Genomic DNA, 8,896 nt, shown 5'->3' on the forward strand with positions numbered 1-8,896 from the left:
CGAATTTGATGTATTATATAAGGCTTGTACGACTTACGATTTTGATATGAATCTAATATGAAATTTGAAGAGTAGGAGTTGATCATTATAATTTTATATTTATATTTTTAATACAATTTCAATCTTGCACGGAACACCACGCCATGACAATTTCTGTGTCAAGTTGAGGTTTTCTGCTTGCAGGGTTTGAATTGTCAGGATTTCTTTTTGTCCATTTCGGCATTTGCATCTTTGTCTTGTAGTATCAAGTTCGGCTACGATTGATTGAGGTATCCAAAAGGAATTTGAATTTTGAAACTTCTTTGATGAAATCACGTGCTTGAAGAGTAAGCACATCAGTGTTAAACGGGTTTGTAGGTTGACCTGTTTACGACTTGCGCCCATTTAATGTATACTCAAACATGACCCGTTTAATAAACCGGTCGGCCCCACCAGACACGACATGACAAGACATGGGAATTTTCACGGGTCACTTGACATGACCCATTTACCCGTTAAACTTAAAAAGTGATTTTTTTTTTTTTTAAATAAAATAATAATAGTTTTAGCAATTATCTTTTAAAATTAAACACCTAGTAGGCTAGCCGCACCAAATCACTTAATAGGCTTAATTGTCTAGAAAAAAAAAAAAAAAAAAAAAAAATCTACATCATCTAAAAGGCTGGAGAAACAAAGGAAAAATGGAAAAGGTTGGAGAAAGAAAGAGGGGCGGCGGCGGCGTGAGCGTGAGGACTAGGAGAGGTCTAGTACGTCTAGAGACTGCGTTTTTCCTTTATGTAATTAGGTTTTAAAAAAAAAAAAGATGTAAACGGGTATGGCAGGTCACCCGTGACACGACCCTCTAGACACTCATAAACGGGTCAACTCGTTTATGATCCAAACCCATTTAAGGTAAACCCAAACCCGCTAATTTCGTGTCGTGTTTGTATTGGGTTATCAAGTCATGTCAAAATTGCCAACCCTAGGTTTTTTGCTCGGAGGGTTTGAATTATCAGGATTTCTTTTTGTCCATTTCGGCATTTGCATCTTTATCATGTAGTTCAAGTTAGGCTAAGACTGATTGAAGTATCCAAAAGGAATTTGAATTTTGAAACTTCTTTGATGAAATATGTGTAGAAGTTTCTTATATTTAGAAAGGAGTACGTAGTGATTTTTAGCACACTGGCGTGCTTGAACAGTAAGTATGTCGGTGTTAAAATATTATTTTATTTTATTTTTTTACTGTTCAAATATTATTTTAATAATATTTTAACACCGGCATGCTTACTGTTCAAGCATGCCGGTGTACGTGCCAAAAATCACTACTCATCTAGAAAGACTTCTATATATCGTTAATTTATAAACTTTCTTATTGTACTTTTTTTTTTTAGTGCAATAACCGCATGATAATAAATATATGTACAATCTTAATTATGTGTATATAAGTATTTGAAAATTTTTAAAGCTTAGTTTTACATTAAGTTTGTATCATTTGGTATCAATACCAAGTTCAAATCAAAAGAGCAAACAACTTACAAGATATAGTAGGTTGTCATAGATATCAAATTCGAAAATGTAAATTAAGTGTAATCTTAATTATATATAGATGTATAGAAGCGCTGTTGAGCACCCTTCCCTTACGAGCAGATATATAAGAGTAAAATTAGAAAAAAAAAAAAAAAAAAAAGATATATAAGAGTAAAATTTGATATAAAATTAAAATATTTGAACCTAGTTAAATGGAGAGATTAAGAAACCTGATAGCGTAGCAATTTGGTCATACACACATGCCATGCAAAAGTCCAGAAATTTGATGACAATAAGTGTTAATGTTAGGGTGCATTTCACCGCTAGGTCTGGCAAGCGATAGTGATGGATCATTTTCAAGAAACGTGAATGCTTATTGTTGATTAACAAGTTTTTTTTTTTTTTTTTTGGACTGAATCTAAGTGTGATTTTTCAATTTTCAAGGAAGAAAAATGGTGGGCAAGTGGCTGCATGGGTGCATTTTATATTGTGCTGTTACAATCAGTCTAATTAAGGGTGTGTTTGTTAAATGATTTTGATTAAATACTATTTATCTTACTTTTTACATTATATTAATCACTTTGTCACTTATATATATATATTCTTTTCTTTCTTTTTTTTCATCAATCAATTTTTGTTATAGTATCAAACTACTAAAACACCCAGTGGCGGAGGCAGACAATTAATATTGGGGGTGTCGCTAAAATTTTTTTGAGAGTATCGAGTAATAACTTGCATTAGTAAGAGAGAGAAAAAAAAAATTTTCTTTTTTTGGGGTTGTCATATGGAACTTGGGTAAGAAAATAGCAAAAAAATAAAATAAAATTTTAAAGCTTTGGGGTGCCGTGACACCCCCAAAGCCTCAAGTGGCTCCACCACTGAAATCCCTAAAAACCCTTTACCAAACGGAGCCTAAGATGAAAGATGGGAGAGTGATGGATCGGAAATATGTCAAAAACAAAGACTTTTAGAATCAAAGTAAACTTTAGAATTTTCTTTTTTTTCTAATTTTGTAAACTTTAGAATTTGTTTGAACGGTCCTCATACTACTCTTACATGTTTTTCCGGGTCAAAAATTCTAAGTGTACGACTCAAACCATAATGATATTTGTAATGGGTGTTTAGGGAACTACTGCTTTGAGGAGCAAAACCAATTCTATGATCAGTCATTAATTAAAAATAATAATTGAAAAATACGGGGTATGATAAATAGCACAACAGTCATTTAGTTGATATTTTAACAATTTATTTATTTATTTTTATGAATAAAAATTTCATTCCAACACAACGCCAAAACACACCAGCAAGAAGCATAAGCTAGAACTTGGTTCTGTACAACAAACAAAAGAAAAACCAGACCCAAACACAAACAATTACAACCAGTCTCCTACACAATAAACCACAAGCTAAAACCATTCTACCACCTAACTGAAAGAGAGATTAGTCAGAAGCCGTCACCCATTCTGAACTAGGATATTCAAAGGAATACTCAAATTTTCACAAATCTTGATATTTTCATTAATTACTATGCTTAGAATTTTCCGAGTCCTGCTATGCGGCTGCCAAAATTGAGGGATGATAGGTACCCAACTTAGAGGCCCAACTTAAGTCTAACTTTTATCTTATTTTTTTATTTTTAAAAAAACTAAACATCAAATGAAAAAAAATGTGTGAATGAATAATATCTATTTTTGGTTCTTCTTTTATTTGGTATTTTTTTTAAAATACAAAAATTATATTTTTCTTCATAAAAATGTCATTTTTATAAGGCAAAAGTTGGACTTAAGTTGGGCCTCTAAGTTGGGACTCTAGCATTTCTCGCCAAAATTTGGCAGCCTAGTGTCGGACATATATTTAAAAAAATAATAATAAAAAATTTTGTTGTTTTTTTTTTTTTGTTAGTTAAATTTCTATGAGTTAATATTTAGTTTCTAATGGCTCAAAACTTATTTTTGGATTCAAAATTAAAACCTAGGAGTGGAAGCTTAATCCTTTAGGGATGGTATCACCAAAAAGGGATTCGATCATCCTATATTTGGTGCTAATGCCTCAAATTTGGTGCTAATACCTCAAATTTGGATTCCCCTTTAATATCTCTCTTCTTTAATTTTTTTTTTTTTTTTTTTTAAATAAACAAAATGTCTGACGCTTGGATGTCTCAATTTGGCAGCCGAAAATCTCTATTCGAATTTTCCTATGCCCTTTCCCCATGATTCTTGTACTAATCTTTCAACAAATAAACTAAAATATTTGCTCATAATTCACCATAATAAAGGCTGATTCAATAACCAATAGATACTGTCACATCAGTTCAATGAGATGTAATTAAGTTGAGTATGTAGCATCACTCTTTAACATTTACCCTCGATAAGTGAATTTCAACACGTAAAATTTTCAATTAAGATGGGACAACGCTGGGAACAATGTTCAAATTCAAAAACTTTACTATGATACAAGTTTTTAAGTCCATAAAAGATGATAGATTTAATTACTTAATTAATTTTCTAACGGAACCAAACCAAATTAATCAAAACTCTTTCAACGAACAGAATTTTATTTTTATTTTATTTTCTGATTTTATCCGAAAAGTCTTGTTAATTCCTTCTAGAAGCATTTGAAGGTGCAATTTATTAGAATTCCAGAAAGTAGTGGTGCCTTGTTGCTTCGGGTGCTGGGGATATTGGAATATTTTCAAACCCTTTGAACGGTACGGTGCGGTCGTGTGAGTAGCTGCAACTACAATGACTCGGACAAATTGTTTGAGTTTGAACACGTCTTGATTCTTTTGCAAAGGTTTTAGAGAAACCTCCATTAAAATTAAAAGCCATTTGTCTGTGTCAAACAAACAACGGGGTTCCCTACCGTTGCTTTTCTTTGTCTGTCTGTCTGGGCATGTGTTTCAGATATGTGCATGCACTTCTAGGGTTGTGATGGACTTTTATTTATTTTATGGTATTTTGTTTGAATTGACCAAATTATCTGGTTTTGATAGGTGGGTCAACAATTTTTTAGTGGAATTATACTGGAGTTGGGAGTATTGTGTCGTGAGACTTGGATCAACCTCCATTAACCATGCAAAACGCTTCTAAAACGTTTATTTGAGATTGCATTAAGGAATTTAAAAAGTGTTTTTAGTATTTAAAAAACCGTGTCTAAGTAAATGAATCTGTTTATCAAAAAACTTATATATAAAAAAAAAAAAATGTTTTCTTTGAGACTTGTTTGCTCTTATAAAAGTCTTAAACGCAGCAGCTTGAAAATAATTCAAACAGATAGAGGCTTTAATTTCGAACATAATTCAAACAGGCTTTAAGAGCATCTACGGCCAATGTTCTAAAACTTCTATATTGTATTAAGGTTCGTTTGGAATTACGATTTTATTAAGTGTGGTTTTAAAAATTACGTTTTTATTAATAAACCAATTGTTAAAAAAATATGAAGCGAGTGAAAAAAAACCTTTCATCATCAATATTCAATGACAAGACGGTGTTTAATAGTTTATTATCGGTGATGTATAAAAACGTGTTGTCAAAGGCCAGTGGGTAATAAAAGAAAGTCAAATATTTATTGTTAGGAAGGAATTGGGTGGGAGCTGTATATAATTTATTATGACATGGACTTCACTGTAACACTCCCTTTTCAAACTATTCATCATTCCCATATGCGTTGTCTTCAACTATTCCATCCTTTTATGCATGTTTTTGCCTGTTTATACTTTGAATTTTGACTTTTGACTTTGCTCAGAAGCCATTTTTAGAATAACTTAATGCTATGTTTTTTTTATTCCTAAGTTGAATAAATGCTTTCTTACTCAAATAAATATGTACTATATATAATTTATTAATCACCGTAGGCACCAAAATTCCATAAAAATGTAAACTATTCCCATATATATATATATATATATATATATCTTTCTAATTTTTTTTTTTTTTTGACATGTTCACATAAAGGAAGGAGAAGGGAAGATTCGAACCAGTGACCTCCGTTTCATGAAGCGTGGTTCACAGCCGATTGAATTACCCCTCGATGACCTTTCATTTCAATCTTTCATTGTTGCCCATGTTTTTTTTTAAGAAAATAATATAAAGAGCTGAAAATACAAAATAGGAAACTTTTTGAGACCAAAATTAGATGTCCTCTTTGCCAACTTCTGGGGGGGTAGGTGGGTGGGAATTGCACCAAAGTGGATCGGCAGAAGCCGCAGAACGCCCATTTGACGAGATCATGCACTGGCATGTTTGAAAACCTTTTGGGCGGTTCCAAAGTTTGAAATAAGAAAGTACTATAGATGGGATCGAGGAGGAACATGTGAGAGTCTCTTTCTAAAGGTGCCAAAGAAGATTTTTGAACGGGTCGACCGGTCACTTGTAAGACAAGAAAATGATCAATGAAGTGGCATTGGTTGAGAGCCGCTTAAAAGACTTTGATGATTAAGTAAGAAAAGTAATCGTAAAGAAAAAAAAAAATAGAATTGCGAGACTTTTTAAGAAGAAATTGACTTCTATCTTATTTGAGAAAATTGACTTTTAGGGCCCATTTGGGAGTGCGATTTTAATAAGTACGATTTTAAAAATTGTGTTTTTAAAATCGCTACTTTTTAAAATCGCACAGGCATTTAGTAAAACATACTAAAAAGTACTTTTTTTTATCAATTGAGTGTTTGGATAACATTAACATATAATTGCAGTTTCATGATCAAATTACCAATAAGGATGAACAAGACAGAGAGGATGAAAAAAGAAAAAAAAAAAAGAAAAAAGGGTTTTAATATATTTTAGGTGGGTATTCTTGGTATTTTTTTCATTCCCGTTCTAAAAAAGGTAACTATTGCGCCAAATATATCTTTAATAGAAATCGTGATTTTGTTTTAAATTCGCACTTTTTCAAATAAGCACCCTCTAATTAGCTTATTGAAATCGCAGATTTTTTTGCGATTTTAAAATTTGCGTTTTTAAAATCACAATTCCAAACACCATAAAGTTGCGATTTAGTTTAAAATCACATATTATTTTTTTAAAAACGCACCCTTATTTATATTAGACTCGTTGTTTAATTGCCACATTGTAGTGGGTTTGTGATTGCGGAGGCTCTAAGCTTTTTAACTTTTCTAGTGGGTGTAAATTTAGGAGTGAAAAGGCAGTTACAGTTAATGATTATTAGCTAAAACTGCTAACTGTAATCATCTAGACGATTAACCAGCAGTTAATAGGCGGTTATTCTTAAGTTGTTTTATTAATAAGATCGGCTCGATTTCTTTACCAAAAAAAAAATCACTTTTTGAAAGAATTTTTTTAAAAAAAATTAAAGAAAAAAACAAAACGAAGTCATTTCTATGATAATACGATAATACCCTATTACATTCGACATATGTTAAAGTAATAATCAAGTGAATAAATTTATCTCTTCCTATCAGCTTAAGCTTTTGGGATAAATAATGATTTAACATGATATCAGAGTTAAAGGTCCCGGGATCGAACATTAACTCCGTTAATTCACCTTCAATTTAAATTAAATATTCAATGGGTCTCACCTATTAAAAGGGAGTTTCAGCACACGCGTGAGGGGGAGTGTTAAAGTATTGATTAAATTTACCTCTTCCTATCTGCTTAAGCTTTTGAGACAACTGATAATTTACGTATTGTGCCTAGGGCTGTTAAGTGAGCGAAGCGTCTCGCGAGCAAGCTCGGGCTCGGCTCGCATAAACTCAGCTCGTGCTCGACTCGAATATTAAATGAAGCACTTCATGAACACAAATCCTGGCTCGAATATTAAACGAAGCAAGCTCGGCTCGACTCGGCTAAGCTCGTGAACAGCTCGTATAAGCTCGAGTGTGTGTGTATATATATATATATAAACTAAGTAATAAATAATTAATTATAAATCTCATAATTATTAAAACCTTAAAATTGCATTTATATTTAAGCGTTAGAGAATGAAAAATTCTAGACCCTTCGTGATGAAAGAGAGAGAGAGAGAGAGCAATCACTAAAAAAACCTCGATTCAATTAGAGCAGATCCAAACGAAAGGAAGAAGAATCAAGCAGAAACTATTGAGAGAGATTGCGAAAGACATAAACTATTGATGAATCAAATAGACCCAAACACTATCACTACATGTCTGGTGAGTGAGAGTGAGAGAGTGGGAAATGAGAGTTCAGGTGGAAGATTCGTTGTGACTGGTGAGGGGGATTGAGAGAGAGACGTTAAAAAAATATTTTTTGTAGGGGGCGTTGTCCCAATGCAGTCTGAATGCAACCTGTTAACTTGTCCCACATTGTTAAGAAAACATCAATTTCCAAGTTTGCTTATCTATAAAAGGATGCATATCCTCTCTCTTTGAAACCAAATGCCTTGCTGTATTAACTCAAGCTTCATACTCGACTAGCCAGACTAAGCAAATACTCATATGCAAACTAACTTCTTAAGCCATTTAAGAGTACTTGAAGTTAAAAAAAAAAAATTTAAATAAAAACATTAAATATAAGAGCCAGCTCGTGAGCTGGCTCGGCTCGACTTATTATTAGCTCGAGCTCGATTTTTTTGGCTCGCCCTTGAGCTCGAGCAAAATTTAAATGAGCCAAGCTTGAACAAGGGAAGCTCGCTCAAGCTCGGCTCGTTTACACCGCCTCACCTATTAAAATAAATTTTGGACTTACACGTAAAGGGAAGTATTAAAGTAATGATAAGTGATTAAATTTATTTCTTCCTATCAGCTTAAGTTTATGGGACAAGTCATTTCTAAATTTATATATATATATATATATATATATATATATATATATATATATATATATATATATATAAGCGGTTAGCGGTTATGCTAACCGTAACCGCCTTTAAAAGTGGCTATCGGTTAGTATGGTTAGCGGTTAGTGTGGTTAATAACTGCCTACATTTTCAACCCTAAGTGTAATACTTTCAAATTATTTAATTTAATTAAAAACAAGGGATTCAACTCCTCTCAAAAACCTTAGCCCATTGCTCTACTTTTACTCCAAACAAAAATGCTAACTTAAGCATCAGAATATTCTCGATCTTTGGCGTTCTTAGTATTTTGCAGGTAGCTAATCACCAGTCAGGCCGTATAAAAAATTGCATCAACAATAGTTTTTAATTCATGAAAAACAACCAAAAGAAAAAAAAAATTGAAATATATTATGAAACAATTATTTTATATCTTTTCTTTTGTTTATATTTTTTTAGAGGTTATTTTTTGTTAACACCGAATTGATATTATTATATAATAATTTAATATTTAATATTAATATATTTTTCATTAATGTTTGACCATATCGATCTTAATATATTTTTTTTGGCTCTTTCTCCTTAGATTTTCTGGTTCCGTTCCTGACTAACACAATCTTAAATTATTATAAATATGAAAATA

This window comes from Corylus avellana, chromosome 11 (genome assembly GCF_965113065.1).
Source record: "Corylus avellana chromosome 11, dhCorAvel1.hap1.2, whole genome shotgun sequence".
Taxonomy (NCBI): domain Eukaryota; kingdom Viridiplantae; phylum Streptophyta; class Magnoliopsida; order Fagales; family Betulaceae; genus Corylus; species Corylus avellana.